This window comes from Paramormyrops kingsleyae, chromosome 12 (genome assembly GCF_048594095.1).
Source record: "Paramormyrops kingsleyae isolate MSU_618 chromosome 12, PKINGS_0.4, whole genome shotgun sequence".
Taxonomy (NCBI): Eukaryota; Metazoa; Chordata; class Actinopteri; order Osteoglossiformes; family Mormyridae; genus Paramormyrops; species Paramormyrops kingsleyae.
In genome coordinates, this window is record NC_132808.1 from 24,632,938 (window position 1) to 24,652,961 (window position 20,024).

At 47.9% G+C, this 20,024-nt stretch overlaps 1 protein-coding gene and 3 long non-coding RNA genes across 4 annotated transcripts in view; 2 read left to right on the top strand and 2 right to left on the bottom strand.

Annotated features, from left to right (window-relative positions):
- Positions 1–20,024, bottom strand: part of LOC111842474 (interferon-induced very large GTPase 1-like) — a 100,911-nt gene that overhangs the window by 27,930 nt on the left and 52,957 nt on the right. The gene's annotated exons all lie outside the window — the stretch shown is intronic.
- LOC140593529 (uncharacterized) lies at positions 1,361–2,893 on the bottom strand. Its single transcript, XR_011993929.1, has 2 exons — positions 2,579–2,893; positions 1,361–1,750 (listed from the first exon to the last, which is right to left on the bottom strand). It is a non-coding gene; the product is annotated as an uncharacterized lncRNA (long non-coding RNA).
- Positions 12,228–12,776, top strand: LOC140593530 (uncharacterized). The gene is made up of 3 exons (XR_011993930.1): positions 12,228–12,249; positions 12,360–12,493; positions 12,715–12,776. It is a non-coding gene; the product is annotated as an uncharacterized lncRNA (long non-coding RNA).
- LOC140593531 (uncharacterized) lies at positions 13,939–14,502 on the top strand. Its single transcript, XR_011993931.1, has 2 exons — positions 13,939–14,041; positions 14,144–14,502. It is a non-coding gene; the product is annotated as an uncharacterized lncRNA (long non-coding RNA).

The window sequence follows — 20,024 nt, forward strand, 5'->3', positions numbered from 1 at the left end:
CGCCCCATGCGCTTTCTAAAAAGATGGTTGCAATGCTGTATAATCCCGCCAGGTGGAGCATTGACTGGCACAGTTAACTGCACCGTATCTTTAATATACAGTACAGTACAGGCAGTTCTTTTATTGCAAACATAGTTTCATAGATAGATGACGTGGTAAAAAAACAACAACAAACTGATTAATAAAACAGATTTGTTAAATCACTCAATACACAACCCATGATGATTATGCTATTTATTATTAAATAATGAATTAATAAAACTACAGTAGTTAGTGAAGTATTTTTCAAGACATGCTTAATGATCCTTAAAGACACGGTAACGTCTGTAATTTATCTACAGTATACCGATCATTGTAGGTACGGAATACAAATGCGGGCTATGTACAGTATTTTACAATACGGTGTATTTTACCTAGTTCCATTTAGTATACTGATAAATACTATTTTGCTGCAAAGTTATGCTCAAAATGTAACTTCTGCTTGGGTTTGTTTTCGTTATATTTTTGATGATGTTTTCGCTGATGTTTTTTTTTTACTTATAGTCAAAAATTGGCATTACAAAGGTAATTAATCTGTCTCTTCTGCCACATCTATTCACAGTTGTGATAAGTGATTAATCAAATTTTTTGATGGGGGAGCATTATGCATGGTTAAATGACAAAATACAGATCTGTATGGGCAGACATTTGTTCCAGATTGCATGCGCCATTAAACATGGTTTATTTGTCCAAGGTTGCTAGAGCCTGATTTACTCCTACCAATATAAATTATTCCAATTAAACCCATTTGTCTCAATCACAAATTAAGCCAACGCTGTATGAAAAATGAAGTTTTATTCAAAAAATATAGCTACACTGTTTTGTAATGGTCAGCAAAATAAACACTGTCTACACTGTTTGCGCCGTAATATATTTGGCTGACGGTGGGAAAACTGAAATCGCAATTGCCGAATCACGAGAAATGGGGATTGAACTGTATTTCAAATTACTGTACGATATATTACAACCTGTATTTCATGATTCCTCAGACCACACTCTTAGAAAAACGTCTTTGTGCTCACTCGAGGTTGAAACCGTGAAACTCGCTTCATTTGCAAAACAATAAGTGTTGATCGGCGCTGAGGAGGCTGCGAGCAGCTTGTGTGGGGAGTGAGGGGGGGGGGGTTCCTTATGAGGAGAGCTTGATTTTTTCAGGGATGCTAGTGTTAAACATGGTTCCCAAATTTGGCGTTTATAACGATTCAGACAGACTGAATTTAAGAATGTCTCCCATTTTCTGCCCATTGAAGTAGTTGGTTCAAGTAAATGTTTTTTTTTTTCCAATACCCCAACAAAATCCCCAACAATTAAAACACGCAAACATGACTTAAAAATTTATTCTTCCAAAAATAGTCAGAGTTAAAACAGTAATTTGTCTAAAACATACAATACAGTACATGTTGCATTTTGCTTAAAGGTCATTAAAATACCCGGATAACACCATCTGCTGATTAGTCTCTATCTGGTTCTTTTATACTAAAATATTATTTTTAAAAAAACTATCAAAGATGCAACAGTTTAAGTCTTTGTTTCCGCCAAACTGTCAGACGTTTTGCAATTCTATGTTCAGAATATAGATCTGACCAAACATCATTCTAGATCTGTTGCACTGTGACGTCATTCCAGCTCCCTCAACAGCTTGTTCAGGCTCCTCCAGTAGCTCCAAAAGGCCAGCCGTCACCCGTCTGACCCAAGCCTCCATAGCGGAGCTCTGCTTAAAGAGAACAGGAGAATTTAGTGAAGAAAAAGATACTGTAAATACGCTTTACAGAATATCTAGTTAAGATAAAAAAAGAAAATATACTAATAAACCTATGTAACACAGAGTGTGTAAAATACTGTTTTGCGAAATCTGGAATGTAAATAAACTGCCTGCGCTAATGTTAACCATTGAACTTTGTTAACAGTAGCCACTGACTGTTTGTATTATCGTCTGCATTAAAATAACTGAGAATTTACTTAATGCGCTTTTTATACAAATAAGTTAAGCGATATAACATTCATACTGTACATGAGCAGTATATACACTGTACTGTACAGTATGCGTTGCAAAACTACCATGCAAAAAATTGGAAAAATATAAACCTGGTTATGAGCGTTTAGCTCGCTAGCTCCTGTACAGCTATCCTTATCTTCTGTCCCTCATGAACTACATCACATTATATTACAGTCACAGAAATAACCTGCAGATTAACTCTTACCCAAAGAATAAATAAATGCATTTTCAGAGAGCACAAACACATTTACTGTATGTTTCTCGAGTAGTGCAGTTTTTGTAATAGGGACATTAATAGTATTTTCGAAGCTTTAGCGTCTTTTTGAGGAAAAGAGGAGTGACATTGTATTGTTAGTTTGTGACACTGACAGTAAGCTGTAATGTTAACTCCAGACTTGGTAAACAGATCATTAAGTTATCTAAAGTCACATCTGACCGCTGCTGTTGCTGCCAGTGATTTTCGAAACGGCCAATAAAAAACTAAACTGGGAAGTAACCTGTAAACTACCCCAAACAAATGTTATAAAATAAAACACCACTTACCGCGAATAGTCCATTAAGCCGCGATCTTCATTTCTGTAGTGCAGTTTGATAGCGTCAGTTCGGCGGGGGTGGGTGGTTAAAATCACGTGATTGCAACTCAGCGCAGCTAGATTGCTGGCTTGTGTTAACATGTTCTTGAGAACGAAGCTCCATCTAGTGGTGGCACCAGGTAAATGAATAAATAGGCGTGTTTACTGTGAAATCTTGACACGCCTATCTGGCTTGAGAGGGAGGGGGGACTACGCCGTCCATAGGGCAGCCGTACGCCATTCGCACGCCATTCACACGGCCGCGGCTATTTGACGTGGCTCCCTCTGTATGTAGATATTTATCTAAAAATAAGTTTATGCAAAGTTCAGAAAATGGTGCCGTTCAGGAAAATGTTGAGGCTAACTTTATTTTGTAAGTGGATGTAAAGCATGTAAATAAATGTGCGGGTACATATATGTTGACTGGGAAGTGCAGCTGCCTGACCTTCCTACAAAAAGCAATTTGAGTTTCCACTCATTGATTAAAAAGGACATTAACTGCTACATCTCTTCCTTAAATTGCCACACCCAGAATTATTGAAGTTACACTGCATCAAAAGAGGGGACCCAGCCATCAAATGCACATATGGAATGAGATTTGTGATTTCTGGACCTCATTGCAAGCTTCAGCACAAAAAATTACTGAAAACTGTCTACAGCATAAAGAAGTTATTTTACTTGCTCTTGACAGCTTATAGAAGGCCACATATTAACACCAGGCATGAACTGTAGGAGGACTTAAACTAAACTGAAGTTGAATTGAGGTAGAAACACTGCGGACAGTCGGTCAGGATTGTAAAGACGTACGGGATTTGATGGATGGAGTCTGGCCATACATCTTCAGTTATTTGCTTGACCCAGGAACATGAATATGTATGCAGGTATATTTGTGAGTGCGGTTTTATGTATATATACACACACACTCTCCGAGATTTCAGCTACTAATAACTAATAGTATGTGTCAATGTCATCGAATTACACAGTTAATATAAATAGTGTACACACCCCTGATAAAATGGCAGGTTTTTGTGAGGTAAAAAATGAGACCGTGTTAAATCATTTCAAAACTTTTCTCACCATTAATTTGACTTATAACAGCGTTTGTTGGGACGTAGGAGGGTGCACTGGTTGAGGATGAGGCACCGTACCGGTCAGAGCTGGGGAATCACGGCAGGGGAGATTGTCTTTGATTCAATTTACCCATTTGATGCAGCAGTTAGCAGTACAACAACGAAACGTAATGTACAGGCCGATCCATATGTGGCCTTCCAATACTTCTCAGTACATAAGCTGTAGCTGGAACAACCTTCAGCCCTTAAGGGGTATGATGTAGTGTGTGTGTGTGTATGTGTGTGTGTGTGTGTGGGTCTGGAATAAATACAGCAAAGGAAGTACAATAACTTAACATTACTTAAACATGAACTTAATTACGACAGTTACACCATCTAACCTAAAGATGGTGCCTAAGGATTACAACTGAGTCTGCATATAATACAATGAGGGCATTAAGCAAATATACGCGAATAACCGCGGTAATAAAGTTATAATCTCCCTTTACAAGATGTCAACGTAATACAAACAGATATGCGAATATAACATGTGTTACGGCCAGGGATATGAGAGGCGCACCCACGTACACAGAGACAGGGACACCCGACACACCACTCTAATACGGCTTTTAGTAAACCATCTGTATTTCGTAGCAGACAAGCAGGTACAAAAGCACAAGGTATTTACGGGTTGGGCCCAGACGACACCAAAGAAATAAAAAGAGTAAAACAAAACGTCCCTACCTACCCTTAGTTTTTTTTCTCCACTCTATCTAATGAAAGAAACAAAACAAATAAAGACCTACCTACTGTCATGATCCGCTCCGTCCGCTCCCGATGTGTGCCACGCCCCCTCATCATCCACGTGTGCTTTCCCGATCGTGCCCAGCTGTTCCTTGTTATTTTGGTTTGTCTTCTGTATTTAGTCCGCGTCTGAGTACGTTACCCCAGATCCGTCATTGTATTGTTTCGATGTTCATCACCTGTCTGCCTTCTCGTCTCAAGTAAAGTCCCTGTTTACCCTTTACATCTGCCTGCTCTCGCCTGCTTTCCTGCTCGCCCGCTCCGATCGTAACAGAATGACGGATCTCTACAACAATTCACCGCAGCAAGCCGAAGACCAACGGATCGGCTTGCTGCAGGAGGTGATATACTGGCTGTCCCAACCCGAGGTCCAGGAAGACCCCGCTGCCCGGGACCTAGCCAGCCGGAGTGGAGACCTCCTGAGTGAGGCACCCCCACCCGGAAACGCGTACCCCCTGCAGGAGGTACGCGAGAACCTTCGGCTGCTAATACAGCGCGTAACAGACCGGAGAGCCCAGTTGGTCGCATTGTGCTGCGCTGGGGCTGCTGAACCGCCTTCTGTCCCCACAGAGACGGCGCAACCGCTTCCTTCCCCCGCCACAAGCCGGAGGCGGAAGAAGAAAAGGAGAGAGCACAGACAGGAGGAGAGACCGGCGATCTTTCTGGGGGCTTGCTCTCTCTCCGCTGCCATCACCCCGGGCGTTATCCCCGCTTCCGGTTTACCGGTACCCCTCGCCAGCCCCGCCGAGGAGATGCCGCCACCCTTGGCGGCATATGACTTTCGGGCAGCACGCCCGTTCAATAGGGGGGCCAGGGCCGTTTGGGATGCCATTCCCCGGATCCCCAAGGCCCTTAAAGGGGCAGCGCCTGTACGCCCGGCGCCGATCCTGGCGCCGATCGCAGACCTGCCTGCTCCGGATGTGCCTGCAGCACCAGCTGCTACTGCCGCCGCTCTGCCCGCGGCGACGCCTGTCCAGCCTGACCCGCTCGTCTTGCCTGCGGTTCCTGCAGCTGCCACCGCTTGGCCCGCGGCAACCCCTGCTGCAGCTGCCATCGCCGCTTTGCCTGAGGGACCTGCTGAGGCGTACCCTGATGGCCACGTGTTGGCGGCGCCCGCCGAGGCGCCCCCTGCTGGCCGCACCCAGGCGGAGGAGGACGCTGCTTTGCCTGTGGCACCGCCTGCTGCAGCTGCCGCCGCTCTGCCCGCGGCACCGCCTGCTGCTGCTGCTGCTGCTGCTGCTGCTGCTGCTGCTGCTGCTGCTGCTGCTGCTGCTGCTGCTGCTCTGCCCGCGGCAGCACCTGCTGCAGCTCCAGCCGCTTTGCCAGCGGCACCGCCTGACCCGCCTGTCCTGCCTGCTGCCACTGCCGCTTTGCCAGCAGCACCGCCTGTCCTGCCTGACCCGCCTGTCCTGCCGGACCCGCATGCAGTCCCTGCAGCTGCCACCGCCGGCTACGTGATGATGGCGCCCCCTGCTGGTCGCACGCCCAAGGCGCCTGCCGAGGCGCCCCCGGCTGGCCAAGTGACTACGGCGTCCGCCGAGGTGGCGCCTGCTGGCCACGTGCTGGTGGTGCCTGCTGCGGCGCCCCCTGTTGGCCACGTGCGGGTGCTATCTCCGCCTGCACCCACGCCCGTCGAGGTGCTTGCTCTGCCTGCGGCACCTCCTGCTGGCCGCACGCCCAAGCCCGTCTCGCCTGTCCTGTCCGGCCAGCCCTGCTCGCCGGTCCTGCCCGTCTCGCCTGTCCTGTCCGGCCAGCCCTGCTCGCCGGTCCTGCCCGTCTCGCCTGTCCTGTCCGGCCAGCCCTGCTCGCCGGTCCTGCCCGTCTCGCCTGTCCTGTCCGGCCAGCCCTGCTCGCCGGTCCTGCCCGTCTCGCCTGTCCAGCCGGCCCAGCCCGTCTCGCCTGTCCAGCCGGCCCAGCCCGTCTCGCCTGTCCAGCCGGCCCAGCCCGGCTCGCCTGTCCAGTCGGCCCCGCCTGAGGCCGCCGCTCTGCCCGCGGCCCCGCCTGAGGCCGCCGCTCTGCCCGCGGCCCCGCCTGAGGCCGCCGCTCTGCCCGCGGCCCCGCCTGAGGCCGCCGCTCTGCCCGCGGCCCCGCCTGAGGCCGCCGCTCTGCCCGCGGCCCCGCCTGAGGCCGCCGCTCTGCCCGCGGCCCCGCCTGAGGCCGCCGCTCTGCCCGCGGCCCCGCCTGAGGCCGCCGCTCTGCCCGCGGCCCCGCCTGCGGCCACGCCCGCGGCTCTGGCTGCCCCGCCGGTTGAGGCCTTGACTCTTGTCCGCCCAGGAATGACCTCCCTCATGACTCCCTCGCCCTCGCCCCGGCGAGGTCAACAGCCCCCTGGACCCCGCCTTTCGGTGTCCCGCAAGGGACGGGGACACAGGCGTCGGGCCCGGGTCCCGCCCGCCCTGCCCCCTAGCTCGCCCGTTCGGCCCCTGGCTGTGGCTCGGTGGCTGCCTGCGGGTCCTCCGGCTCGGGGTCGGCGGTCGCCTCCGGGTCCCCCCCTGGTTCCTCGGTGCCGGTCCTCGGTCCCGCCTCCGGCTCCGTGTCGGCCGCCTCCGGGCCCCCCTGCTCCGGCTTGGCGTCGGACGGCGCCTTCACCGGCTTCGGCTGCGCCTCCGCCTGCCGCGGCTTCCCCCTCCTGCCTGCCTGCACCGGTGTTCCCTCCTGCTCCCTCCGTGTCCCCTCCGTCACTCCCTCGTCCCGTTCCCTTGGCCCCTGGGTGGTCCCCTCCTGCTCCCTCCTCCCTCTCGCCTGTGGCCCCTCCGGCCGCTGCCCGTCGCCCGCCTGGGTTCCTTCGGGCTCCCCTGGCTCCTCCTCCCTTTCCCTCCGTCCCGTCTGTTTTTGCTCCTCGTCCCTCTGTGTCTCCTCCGTTCCCTTCTGGTCCCTTTGTCCCTCCTGTCTTTGCTCCTCGTCCCTCGGTGTCTCCTGTGTTCACTCCTCGCCCTGTTGTTCCTCCGTTTTCTGTCCCCTCTGTGTCTCCTTTCTTTGTCTGCCTGTCTGCGTTTCCTGTTCTTTGTCAGGTCCTGTCTTTCTGTTGGTCCTTGTTCCTGTTCTGTGTCTCTGTCCTGTTTCCGGTGTCTCGTTGATGTTTTGCTTTTGTTTTCCAGGTCCTGTTCCCCGGTCTCGTCCCGTCCGTCGCCTCCTCTCGGGCGCGCCCGGTGTGCGCGCCTTTGGGGGGGGGTTCTGTCATGATCCGCTCCGTCCGCTCCCGATGTGTGCCACGCCCCCTCATCATCCACGTGTGCTTTCCCGATCGTGCCCAGCTGTTCCTTGTTATTTTGGTTTGTCTTCTGTATTTAGTCCGCGTCTGAGTACGTTACCCCAGATCCGTCATTGTATTGTTTCGATGTTCATCACCTGTCTGCCTTCTCGTCTCAAGTAAAGTCCCTGTTTACCCTTTACATCTGCCTGCTCTCGCCTGCTTTCCTGCTCGCCCGCTCCGATCGTAACACCTACATACACTAATCTAACTATGAAAACAGAACATACAAGAGTGGTGTCCGCCTGATCTAATGTGTCTAACATAATAATAACCTACGTAATGCCCAGGGTCAATGTATTAATCGGAAACGGAAAACAAACGGATTACTGGTATTTATAATAAAGTGAAACATACAACAAAAGACCGATGAAAATAAAGAATAAAACCTGACCCAACCTGCAAATGTCCCACAAGGTGAGTGGTACACAATTTTTGTTAAAGCTGTGAGGTACACAAGCGATGTATATGTATATACATACATATATAAGACACAGTTAACAATTTCCAAAATAAACCCTCTCCAGCTACCACACTGTTGCAGCCGCTGGCGGCGTCTCTTTAAAGAAGCTGGTGGGCGGAAGTTCCGGTAGCGATACGCCACTGGGAGGCAACGACGACGATCGGGGGCGGACCTGATGATCAAAAGAGAGAGAGAGACCGAAACTGCGCGACCGCAGCAGAGAACGTAACACTCCCCACCTTAAAACGGTTCATCCAATGGGCCAAACACATAGGACATTCCCAACAATACATGACACCTAAGTCACGTAACAGCACGCGAAACGGCATCAGCCACAACGTTCTTGGAGCCCTTCTTATGATGGATCTCGATATGAACCGCTGGTTATGGTTGTACATGCGGGACAAGAACACTAAGGGGTTATGATCAGTATATACTTTCACTGGATGAGAGCTAGAACCGACATAAACCTCAAAATGTTGCAAGGCAAGCAATAAAGCAAAGAGTTTCCTTTTCGATAGTTAAGTAATTTAGTTGAGGCTTAGTAAACTTTCGGGAGAAGTAACAAACAGGATGCTCGATGCCATCCGAGCCTTCCTGTAACAGAACAGCACCAGCACCCACAGCACTGGCATCGACCTCCAGGGTGAACGGCCTCGTGAAATCAGGCGCAGCTAAAACAGGTGTATCAGACAATAAATGTCGGACGCTGTCGAATGCATATTGGCACGCACCAGACCACACAAATGGCTGTGACGGGCTTAATAACGAAGTAAGGGGAGTAACCACTGTATTAAAGTTTCGGCAGAACCCACGGTAGTACCCTGCCAGACCCAAAAACCGACGGACCTCTCTCCGTGTGCTAGGGACAGGGAAACCCCGAATGGCTTGAACCTTAAGCTCTAGCGGACGCACTTGGCCTCGCCCGACCTGTTTCCCAAGGTAGGACACGGTAGCTCTACCGAACTCACACTTGGCCAGATTCAAAGTCAGGTTCGCATGCTTTAGCCTCTGAAAAACCAAGTCCAAAATCTGCACATGCTCCGACCAGGTATCTGAGTATATGACCAGATCATCCAGATAAGCTTCACACTTCGGAACCCCTGACAAAACTAGGTTAACAAGGCGCTGGAATGTGGCAGGTGCGTTACGCATCCCGAACGCCATTACAGTGTACATAGCAAACGAATCGGGGGTGACAAACGCAGAGATTTCGGAGGCACGCGGGGTCAATGGAACCTGCCAGTACCCTTTTAACAAATCGAGTTTGGACACAAAAGTCGCTGCACCTATTCGGTCCACGCAGTCGTCCATTCGTGGCATTGGGAAAGCGTCAGGGACCGTGATGGAATTGACCTTATGGTAATCTGTACACAACCGGAATGTGCCATCAGGTTTCGGAACCAAGAGGCAAGGAGAGCTCCATGGACTGCAGCTGGGCTTAGCTAACCCATGCTCCAGAAGGTAGGACACTTCCTCTCCCATTATTCTCCGTTTCTCAGGATTTAAGCGATAAGCGTGCTGCTTAATGGGTTTTTCTCCGGCCACGTCTATGTCGTGAGACAACACTGTGGTTTGGGTTGGAATATCCTGAAACAACTCGGGACAAGACTGAATAAGCCGTATGAGATCGGTCTGCTGATCAGCTAATAGATGTGCACACAGTGCCAAAAGATCGGCTAACATTTCCGAATTTTTCAGACGTGCGGTTTGCTTAGGGTTATCAAAATCATCTGCAGCTACAGGAGTAGGAGAGGGAAAAGCAACCACAGCAGCAACTACGTCTGCTGACCCCACGCTGGGCCCTAGCGTAGGTAGCGACACGTCGACCGGGATGCGTTCATGATATGCTTTCAACATATTCACGTGACATGTTCGTTGTTTCCTCCTCCTGTCCGGAGTATTGATGACATATGTGGTGCTGCCCATCGGTTTCAGCACAGTATACGGGCCTGAAAAACGAGCAGAGAGCGAGGATCCTGGTACTGGTAATAAAACCAACACCTTCTCGCCTGGCTGAAATGTGCGCAACACAGACCGAACATCGAACTTTCATTTCATTCTAGTTTGGGTAGAGCTTAAGTTTTTCCTAGCACACTCGCATGCATTATACAGCCGCTCCTTAAACTCACTCACGTAACGAAGAATATTTTTTTTACCTTTAGGCGGAGTTTTCTCCGACAACATGGTCTCCTGTAATGCCTTCAACGGTCCTCGGACCGTGTGCCCGAAGACAAGCTCGGCGGGACTAAACCCAAGAGATTCCTGTACCACCTCTCTGATGGCGAATAAAACCAAGGGAATCCCCTCATCCCAATCCCTCCTGGTATCGAAGCAGTACGATCGGAGCATAGATTTAAGCGATTGATGGAAGCGTTCTAGTGCACCCTGTGATTCAGGGTGGTACGGACTGGAGGTAACATGGGTAATGGTCAACTGGTCTATTACCTGCCGGAACAGCATGGAGGTAAAATTGCTCCCTTGATCAGACTGGATATGTTTTGGTAACCCAAACATAGAAAAGAATCTTAAAAGAGCCTTTACGACGGCAGTAGAGGTAATTTTTCTAAGAGGAACCGCCTCTGGATAGCGAGTGGCAACGCATATAATCGTTAAGAGAAACTGATTTCCGGACTTTGTTTTAGGCAAAGGGCCGACACAATCGATAATTATGTGCTCAAATGGTTCCCCTATTGCAGGTACGGGCTGTAATGGAGCTGGCGGAATGACCTAGTTGGGCTTGCCTACAAGTTGACACGTAGGACAGGACCTGCAGTAAGCAGCAACATCAGACTTCAGACCCGGCCAAAAAAAATGCCGCAGAACGCGGTTATACACTCACCTAAAGGATTATTAGGAACACCTGTTCAATTTCTCATTAATGCAATTATCTAATCAACCAATCACATGGCAGTTGCTTCAATGCATTTAGGGGTGTGGTCCTGGTCAAGACTATCTCCTGAACTCCAAACTGAATGTCAGAATGGGAAAGAAAGGTGATTTAAGCAATTTTGAGCGTGGCATGGTTGTTGGTGCCAGACGGGCCGGTCTGAGTATTTCACAATCTGCTCAGTTACTGGGATTTTCACGCACAACCATTTCTAGGGTTTACAAAGAATGGTGTGCAAAGGGAAAAACATCCAGTATGCGGCAGTCCTGTGGGCGAAAATGCCTTGTTGATGCTAGAGGTCAGAGGAGAATGGGCCGACTGATTCAAGCTGATAGAAGAACAACTTTGACTGAAATAACCACTCGTTACAACCGAGGTATGCAGCAAAGCATTTGTGAAGCCACAACACGCACAACCTTGAGGCGGATGGGCTACAACAGCAGAAGACCCCACCGGGTACCAGTCATCTCCACTACAAATAGGAAAAAGAGGCTACAATTTGCACGAGCTCACCAAAATTGGACAGTTGAAGACTGGAAAAATGTTGCCTGGTCTGATGAGTCTCGATTTCTGTTGAGACATTCAAATGGTAGAGTCAGAATTTGGTGTAAACAGAATGAGAACATGGATCCATCATGCCTTGTTACCACTGTGCAGGCTGGTGGTGGTGGTGTAATGGTGTGGGGGATGTTTTCTTGGCACACTTTAGGCCCCTTAGTGCCAATTGGGCATCGTTTAAATGCCACGGCCTACCTGAACATTGTTTCTGACCATGTCCATCCCTTTATGACCACCATGTACCCATCCTCTGATGGCTACTTCCAGCAGGATAATGCACCATGTCACAAAGCTCGAATCATTTCAAATTGGTTTCTTGAACATGACAATGAGTTCACTGTACTACAATGGCCCCCACAGTCACCAGATCTCAACCCAATAGAGCATCTTTGGGATGTGGTGGAATGGGAGCTTCGTGCCCTGGATGTGCATCCCACAAATCTCCATCAACTGCAAGATGCTATCCTATCAATATGGGCCAGCATTTCTAAAGAATGCCTTCAGCACCTTGTTGAATCAATGCCATGTAGAATTAAGGCAGTTCTGAAGGCGAAAGGGGGTCAAACACTGTATTAGTATGGTGTTCCTAATAATCCTTTAGGTGAGTATAAGTTTTTGTCACCCCAAGGTGAGCCACAAAAGGGTTGTCGTGAGCCAAACCAAGAACATGCTGACGGAATGGTTGAGGTACTACGACCTGAAACACAATTTCCCACTCTGCACCTCTGTCTGACGCAGGACGCCATTTCCGAAGAAGGACGCCGTCTCTCATCAGGTATTGACTATTCCTGCTTGTCAGCGTATCCTGAGCAGCAGCCATACACTTGGTCAACGAGGCATCTGCCTGTTGAGCCAACACGAGCTGTTTTCCGGTAAGAGGACCTTCAAACGCTTTTTCGATCTTTACCGGTGTCGAGGCTGCGACTCTCGGTACGTTAACCTCAGCACCAGCGCCAGCTATAAACGTGTCAGCCAATCCCACCACGTCTTTAAACTTGCGTGCTTATGCTCGTGTTACTGCACACGCGGGAAATACCTCTGTAACCGACGGATCAATCATCTCTGGTTCCTCAGGAACTCTGTTTACTTCCAGGAATGGAGTCACCTTATCTCCGGCTAAGTTATTGCCCAAGATCATGGAAACTGCCTTAACTGGTAAGCGATCGCACACACCGACGCGAACTGTTCCAGTTACAAACGATGTGTGTAACTGGATTGCATACAGAGGGATTTTAACAACTCCCAATTCTATACCTTGTACCAATACATATGATGGACTTGACGTCTCCGCAAGAAGCGGTAGAACGTCAGCAAGCAGCAATGACTGCTCGGCTCCGGTGTCTCGCAGTGACCAACTTTGTGACAGTAGAAACATTCTCTGTCTTCTAGTGGAGGCGATCCCGGTCCACGAGTCCCGACAGCGGTCCCCATCCTACCCGCAGGCAGTTTACGGCTGCTGCTGACCTCGCGCACCGTCGAAGAAGCAAAGGTGGCCTTATGCGTGAGGGTGAACTCCTCTGCCATCACAGCGGCCTTCTTCACAGTCCCTACCTGTTGTTCATTCAGGTAAGTAACAACCCGCTCCGGTAAACACTTTTTGAATTCTTCTAATAGGATCAACTCCCGAAGTGACTGAAAATCAATAACGTTACATGCAGTAAGCCACTTATCAAACAAAACGCTTTTTTCCCTGGCCAGCTCCACGTATGTCTGAGCTGGCAGTTTTTTATAGTCCCTGAAACGCTGCCGATAGGCTTCAGGGACCAACTTATACGCTTGCAATACAGCTCCCTTCAACGCTTTATATTCAAGTCCGTCTTCCACGGACAGCGCAGCACATACATCTTGGGCCTTACCCGTAAGTCTGCACTGCAACATTAAAGACCACATTTCTTTTGGCCATCCCAAGGCTAATGCGATCCTCTCAAACGCAGTAAAATAGGCATCCACCTCGGATTCTCGGAACTGAGGAATTAAACGGATCGCCCTCGATATCTCGAAATCCGTTTTGACGGTCGAAGGATGAAAAGGGCGATCGGTACCTGAACTTCCCAAAGGGGACGTCTCTCCGTACGGAGGCATCACGGCGGACCTGGCCGCTTCCAGCTCTAGCTGGCGAAGCCGAACCTCCTTGTCGGCTTCCACTTCAAGCCGACGCATTTCCAGGCACAAGTCACAGTCACGCAACTGCGCTCTATCTCTCGCTTCCGCCTCGATGCGAGCCAGACGGACTCTCAAACGGGCACTTTCCAAGGATGCAGAGGGAGGTGAAAACGGCTGGAACGGGGAAAGACCTGCCGCGACGGGTGGAACCACAGACTCGTCCGCAGCGGCATCCCCCGTCTCCGCCGACGGCTGCACCACCTCGGCATTCCCCACCATGTCCGTGCACTCCGCCGAACTAGACGCTCCCGAATCAGGTACTTCCTCACGCCTCAAAATATCCAAGGCTACTAATCGGTCGAACACTACCATCTTAATCTCCTGTTTTTTTTTTCGCCCTCGACACCGCAACCCCGAAGTGTGCAGCGAGCTGCATAAGATCATCTTTCCTACACCGATCTAAAACAGAAACGGAGGGATCCTCCGGAAAGCCCTTCACCGTGAACAGCACCATTATATCACCACCAGTCGTCGTGCCCCTCACCTGCGTACGTAGGCGCCCCTAAGGAAGGTTATCCCGGACGAGCCCCCACTTGTTATGGCCAGGGATATGAGAGGCGCACCCACGTACACAGAGACAGGGACACCCGACACACCACTCTAATACGGCTTTTAGTAAACCATCTGTATTTCGTAGCAGACAAGCAGGTACAAAAGCACAAGGTATTTACGGGTTGGGCCCAGACGACACCAAAGAAATAAAAAGAGTAAAACAAAACGTCCCTACCTACCCTTAGTTTTTTTTCTCCACTCTATCTAATTAAAGAAACAAAACAAATAAAAATCTACCTACCTACACTAATCTAACTATGAAAACAGAACATACAAGAGTGGTGTCCGCCTGATCTAATGTGTCTAACATAATAATAACCTACGTAATGCCCAGGGTCAATGTATTAATCGGAAACGGAAAACAAACGGATTACTGGTATTTATAATAAAGTGGAACATACAACAAAAGACCGATGAAAATAAAGAATAAAACCTGACCCAACCTGCAAATGTCCCACAAGGTGAGTGGTACACAATTTTTGTTAAAGCCGCGAGGTACACAAGCGATATATATATGTATATACATACATATATAAGACACAGTTAACAATTTCCAAAATAAACCCTCTCCAGCTACCACACTGCTGCAGCCGCTGGCGGCGTCTCTTTAAAGAAGCTAGTGGGCGGAAGTTCCGGTAGCGATACGCCACTGGGAGGCAACGACGACGATCGGGGGCGGACCTGAGGATCAAAAGAGAGAGAGAGACCGAAACTGCGCGACCGCAGCAGAGAATGGAACACATGGTAGGGGAATACAGGAAACTACAGTGTAAGCTCCTTGCCCTTCGAGGGAACACACAAAGTCCTGTAGCCCCCTGGGTGGTCTTCTCCGCCTTTGAGGTCGCTGTGTTCTACTATCGGTCCCTGCAGTAGAGCAGTTATGAGGGCCTTGGTGACCTAGAGAGAGAGATAGACTGGACAGCTGCTACAATCCATCTGCCAGTTTAGGTAAACCTGAGGCTTCAGAAGCCCCCGGCACTGGACTCTCGGGAAAGGCAGGATCAACACCCCCCTCTGCAGTGTCCATGTCTGAGGAATGTATAGAGAAGAGCTCCCCCTACAGGGAGCCAAAATGTCCCTCTGCAAAGCCACCTTCCTTCCCCACAGGGGCAGCTACGTCCCCCATCCTCTCCAGCACTCTGCAGGGCCCCATCCATTGCCTGTACAGTTTTGGGCAGCATCCTCTCTCCCTCTGTGAGCTGTACACCCACACAAAATTCCTCACAGTTTGGTGCATGCGAGGGCAGGGTGGGGATGGTTTATATTTTCACAGGGATGGGCACAGATATCATCCGTGTGCAGCTCTATATCCTGCAGGTCTGGGATCAGCACTGATTCAGTGTTTAGCTTCCCTGTGCTGTACTCTGTGATCTGCAGTGTACAGTGTACAGATGGAGAGGCTTAAACCAGAGGACCACAAGGGGGTTACTTCATATTACTAAGTGTGGAGCAGTTAGTTAGAGAGAGATGTGATGACCCATATATGGGTGAAAAATGAAATTACAAAGATATCAGTCATACTACTTAATCTTTGTGAAATACAGGAGATACTTCTACTTGTATAATTATTCTGCCATTCCTTATCAAAAGGAATGATTACAGACTCTTTAAGGGTGTAAGTATGTGGTTCCAAAGTGATCACTGTATATAAAGTGCTTACAGTGACACCTGGAGGAGAACTGCAGAAATGTAGTTGTGCTTCTTCATTACAGGTTCTCAGTTGCTTGGGTACATTTCTCGAATCATCCTTAACATTTGCAAAACAGTAAGTGCATTTCTTGAAACAACTTGTACAAACAACACTACAAGAGCCTGTAAGTTTCTCAAAATCATGCATTTATCCCTCAAAAGTAAATATTTATGTCAATGAACTTGTCCTTGTGTCGTTCACAAACAAGACGGTCAAAATGCTTAGCTGTGTTGTCAATATAACGGTGCACATTTTCCAATGTAAACTACAACTAAGATTTTGTATGTCATCAAATTCTGTATGGCATGTATCAATTTCCACAGTACAAAGCTACACATACCGTAACACATGAACATACACTCACCTAAAGGATTATTAGGAACACCATACTAATACGGTGTTTGACCCCCTTTCGCCTTCAGAACTGCCTTAATTCTACGTGGCATTGATTCAACAAGGTGCTGAAAGCATTCTTTAGAAATGTTGGCCCATATTGATAGGATAGCATCTTGCAGTTGATGGAGATTTGTGGGATGCACATCCAGGGCACGAAGCTCCCATTCCACCACATCCCAAAGATGCTCTATTGGGTTGAGATCTGGTGACTGTGGGGGCCATTGTAGTACAGTGAACTCATTGTCATGTTCAAGAAACCAATTTGAAATGATTCGAGCTTTGTGACATGGTGCATTATCCTGCTGGAAGTAGCCATCAGAGGATGGGTACATGGTGGTCATAAAGGGATGGACATGGTCAGAAACAATGCTCAGGTAGGCCATGGCATTTAAACGATGCCCAATTGGCACTAAGGGGCCTAAAGTGTGCCAAGAAAACATCCCCCACACCATTACACCACCACCACCAGCCTGCACAGTGGTAACAAGGCATGATGGATCCATGTTCTCATTCTGTTTACGCCAAATTCTGACTCTACCATTTGAATGTCTCAACAGAAATCGAGACTCATCAGACCAGGCAACATTTTTCCAGTCTTCAACTGTCCAATTTTGGTGAGCTCGTGCAAATTGTAGCCTCTTTTTCCTATTTGTAGTGGAGATGAGTGGTACCCGGTGGGGTCTTCTGCTGTTGTAGCCCATCCGCCTCAAGGTTGTGCGTGTTGTGGCTTCACAAATGCTTTGCTGCATACCTCGGTTGTAACGAGTGGTTATTTCAGTCAAAGTTGCTCTTCTATCAGCTTACAGTTTTTTCCAATCATTTTAACGCGTGTCTCAATACCATGTCCACTTTTTCAAAACACTTAACACATGCACCATACCATTGGACCATGTGAGCTAAACTATGTATACGTTTGCATTGCTTTGACACAATATGCATTCAATCACCACTTCCCCCAAATTTCATGAATACTTCTCTCAGTCAGTGTTCACCACCAGCAAAACGTTGTACAACTACAGCCGATTTTTCAGACGTTTAGATAATCTGTTCAAAACAGTTAACTTTCAGGTCAAAACCTAATGAAATTTAGAGCACTGTAAATTGAAACATGCTGCATTTTCACAGACAAAGGACACTATGCACTTGCACTAACACAAATAATTATGCTTTTAGCAGAAATTTCCTAGTTTTGTTTTTGTTTGCTGCTTCGTTACCATCTACACCATCTATACGAATGAGGCCATGGAGTGTCCCCCCCCCCTTTCCTTTTTGCAAGGCGACACAATGTAATCTGTGCAAAAACAGTGGTTATGGCAACACATAAATTACACTATAACATTTACATTAATTTAGCAGACACTTTTATCCAAAGCGACTTACAGTGAAGTACTATATCTACAGAGACAGTCCCCCTGGAGCAAGTTGGGGTCAAGGGCCTTGCTCAGGGGCACAATGATGGCACCTCCTGGGAGTGAACTCACAATCTTCTGGGGTTCCTAATGGGAGCCCAGCCAGATCCCTAACTACTAGACCACCACCATCCCCCTAGATCAGAGATCTCCAAGTCTGGTCCTGGAGAGCTACTGTCCAGTAGGTTTTCTATCCTACCTGGCTTCTGATGAGCCACACCTGTTCCTGGTATTTACTTGAGTATAGGTGTGACTCATCAGAAGCCAGGTAGGATAGAAAAACCTACTGGACAGTAGCTCTCTAGGACTGGAGTTGGAGGCCCCTGCCCAATGGTGCCCAATGGTTGAAGCTGGAAAGCTGAATGAAAACACACACCAGCCTGAAATTTCAGCTAAGAACCTATCTAGGAATTTGTTTGGTTAGTGCCAATTTGCCATATGTACAAAAGGGGCCATCTTTGGCATTGGATTGGCATTTTCTGCTAGGAATGAAATATTTACATACTGCAAAAAAGAAACAGCAACACTTCACAGCATTTCAGAATTGGTTGGTATTACAATTTTCAAATGCAAAAGTAGTTCTTGTTTATTTTATTTTTACAATGCAACATGACAGTAATTTGTGCCAAACTGGAGGATACAGCCACACTTTATATATGTAATTTGCAATGCTGAAAGTTGTTAGTGTTTTTTAGCCCAATGAACATTGAGTGCCCCAGTAGTGTTGTTGGCTGACAGCATTTGTCATGGTTATGGCAGCATGAGTCATTTTTGGGTGAATTGTGAAACGTTTTGGTGTTTGTAGGGCATTTTGCACCAAAGGTTAAGTGGTGTGCTCAGTTGTGTATTGGTACAGCCCACTGTGTTAAGTGTTTTGAAAAAGTGGACATGGTATTGAGACAAGTGTGAAAATGATTGGAAAAAACTGTAAATCAGTCGGCCCATTCTCCTCTGACCTCTAGCATCAACAAGGCATTTTCGCCCACAGGACTGCCGCATACTGGATGTTTTTCCCTTTGCACACCATTCTTTGTAAACCCTAGAAATGGTTGTTTGTGAAAATCCCAGTAACTGAGCAGATTGTGAAATACTCAGACCGGCCCGTCTGGCACCAACAACCATGCCACGCTCAAAATTGCTTAAATCACCTTTCTTTCCAATTATGACATTCAGTTTGGAGTTCAGGAGATTGTCTTGACCAGGACCACACCCCTAAATGCATTGAAGCAACTGCCATGTGATTGGTTGATTAGATAATTGCATTAATGAGAAATTGAACAGGTGTTCCTAATAATCCTTTAGGTGAGTGTATATACTACAGTACATATATACTGCATACACTCTGTAAGTATGCATACATTTGTGTGCTACATCATATGTACAGCATGTAACTGTATGAGGTATATCTACTGTCCACTATAAAATGCAAGAAGAATAGTATAATTTGAAGCATTACAGAAAGCATACAGTATTATGGTAAGTGCACAATTCATGGACTACATACCCATTTTCTCTTCAAGATGTTTGAATGATTGAGGAAATGGTTGTTCTCCCAACTTGACTGCACCCTTCGATCAGCCCCGCCCATTGTAAAGCCATGACTGAGGACATGCTCCACAATTGTGGCCCTTATTCATCAGGAACGTGCCTCTGATCTTGGCCTCTTCTACCTCATCCTCTGTTTTGCCTCCCTACCCTTCCACCATGCAGCCTCACTCCTCTTCTTCTTACCGGCTGTTGACTCTGTTCATTTCCTTGTTGTTCTTCCATTGTCAAATTGTAACACTGTGTTGTGCTCTGTCAAGATGTGCTGTCAACAGAAGGTTCATGAGATTCACCTCTGAGCTATTTTAGAAAACTGGTTGATCGTTGGTCATTCTAACTCTTCAAACATTCCCTTCTATTGATGAAAGTGAAGAATCTACTGTGAGAAAGTCATCAATGAAGGACACATCTGAAAAAAAAATATTTAAGTGTAATAATCTAAGCGTAATAGAGGTGTATAGAGAATATGCTTGACATATGATTATGACAACTTGTTCAACCATTTTTCATGTAATAAATTGTACAGTGAGCTAATGCCTGGATGTTTTTTTTTTTTTTGGGGGGGGGTATGACTATTCAATAGAAAACCAGTATAATACATCTTGACCAACATGTCAAACAATTAAAAATGTAGGAATCAGCAGATGA